We start from the raw sequence: 2,572 nt of genomic DNA on the forward strand, positions 1-2,572 counted from the left end.
CCCCTTACAATCCATTGTGCTCCTATATGGTCATATATTAGGTCATATGGGTCAAATGGTCATGTATGTCATCCTATAAGTTTTGGTTTTTCAACATTTTCATTTTATTTTGAAAAAAGGTTTTAGTTTTACTTTTTCTACATTTTAGTTAAATTTCTATGTTTTGGTTTTTGCTTTGGTAAATTTTAACAATGTTTTAGTTTTGTTTTTGTTGTAATTTTTTGGTTTTGGTTTTCATTTTGATTTTGTATTAAATATTTTGGTTTTGATTTTTTGGGGGGTTTTGGTTTCGTTTCAAGGTTTTCAACATTTTTATTAAATTTATTCATCAACCATGAAAAAATAATTTTATAAAAAAAATAGTATTATTAAAACCTAGATTAACATTTTTTAAAAATCCCAATCTAATCAATTCATAAAAAAAAATCATTATCAATAATTAAAAAAATAAATTTCAAACTAAATTTAACTAATTTTGAAACTAATAAATAAATTTTTAAACTAAAAACATACTTTTCTAATGAAAAAATAATTAATATTAAACTAAAAATCAATTTTTTTAAACAAAAAATATAATTTTTAAACTAAAAATCTATTTTTTAAAACTAAAAATTTATTTTAAATATGAATTATTGAAAAAAAGGGGTGTTGAGCATACCTGGAAGACTTGCAAGAGGCTTGTTGGCACCTTCTAGGGAGGGCTCCACTCCTTCAATCAGGATCCCGTATGGCAATAATAACCCCACTACGTGTTTAAAAAAAATTATATATTTGAAACGGGATATCGTGTTGAAATGAAACGGGATCCCATTTCATTTCAACACGGATCCATGTTTCATTTCAACATGGGATCTCATTTGGGGTTCTAGGCTCAGGATCCCGTTTGGTTTTCAGCGCGGGATCCCATGCGTAGGCGGGATCCCAATTCGTCTCCTATTGACTCTGGTTGATTTCCACTTTTTACTAAGTCTAAAACTTCCATATTAAGTGGCCACAACTTCTTTCACTTACCCTAAGTAAAGATTCCAATAGAGTGAATGGCATGTGAATTGGAGTTCCCTAGGTCAAGTTATGAAAAGATTAGTGAACAATGGTAGATTAGGTTTTAGAGAAACATACCTATAAATAGTTAAATTTTCACCATTTTCTTGTCTTATTCACTTTTTCAATATCAAGTGTAGAGGGGTCCACATGAGTCAAGATGCCAAGTAGACAAGCACTTCAACCCACAAGGATGGAGGCCCTAAGGTGGGCTCTTGAGGAGGGTGGCCAAACACATGAGGTAGGACATCCAACTCTGATTTGTATTGAATTTTATTTTTTTTATTTTTTTTGCATGTAGTCCTAGTTTGACCTATGGCCCCCTGTAAAGCAGAAAATCGCAATCGAACCCTAGTTGCTCTCCCCTCTTCCAACTCCGAGGAGAGAGAAGGGAGATCGCTAGGGTTTATGGTTTTCACTTAGGGGAGACTTTACATTCAAAAGAGGGGTTGAAACCCACAAGATCCAATCCCACACAATGCAAGATTGGATGCTAAATGAGTTTCAAGGGTTAAGACAGCAAGGTTACCCTCTTTTGTAAAGAATGTGCATAGAATGATTAAGCTAGGAATGCATAGAAAGTGAGAAAGATTCGCTTATAAACTGAGATAGGGATATAGGATGAAGCTGCGGACCTGGAATTAGTAGTAAAATATCGATACGGCGTTGTCCTGCAAATTTGAGCAAAAGTTGACGGGACGATGGCACCCGGCGTGCACACGGTCCTCTGAAAAATCCGCGAAACGAAGGGGGATCTGTTCGTCTCTGCACAAGGATTCCAGATCTTCAATTTCAGCCGTGTACCTGCAACCTACACACAGAAAAGTGAAGACGATTGGGGGGTTAGGGATTAGGGGTTTGCCTTTAGGTCAAACCCCGGTTTTGGAATTAACCAAGAAATGAGAAATGTTGTAAATGTAAATGTCTATAATGTAAAACAAGTACTAATACCTTGTTGTAAGGATGTTTGTATCCTTATGTGCGAAGGTATAGATGTTGTTGTTTGTTGTATTGTTGTATGTTGTATGTAGCATGTAGTAAGTGATCTCCTCTTCAATGGTTGAATCCTTGTCTTGAATGCAACACTTAGCCTTGAATGGAGACTTAGAATGAATGCTTGAATGCTTGAATGCTTGAGTGTTTGAGTATCGTTTCCACGCTTTTTCCATCATATCGAATGAAAGAGAAAAATGTAGTTTATATACTTGCCAATTAGGGTTAAAAGACTGATTTTCCCGACCTTAGGCCGACCAGGAAAGTTTATTTTCCAAATTGCAAACAAAAAGACCCAAAGTCCCATAGGAGACCGGGCCCAAAATAGGGCCAGGGACCAGGGCACTGGGCGCCATGGTCCTGGGGGACCAGGGCACTGGGCGCTCTGGTCCCACCTCCCGGGACAGCAGGGTGCAAAGGAGGTTCAGGCCAGGGTGCTTGAAAAATGCAGTTTTTAGTGTCGTGGACAAGTTTCAGGGTCTCCATTCAGGTTGCGTGTTGCGTCGCCATCGTGAAGACTGAAATGCAGTTGAAATTG

This window comes from Cryptomeria japonica, chromosome 4 (assembly GCF_030272615.1).
Source record: "Cryptomeria japonica chromosome 4, Sugi_1.0, whole genome shotgun sequence".
Lineage (NCBI taxonomy): Eukaryota > Viridiplantae > Streptophyta > Pinopsida > Cupressales > Cupressaceae > Cryptomeria > Cryptomeria japonica.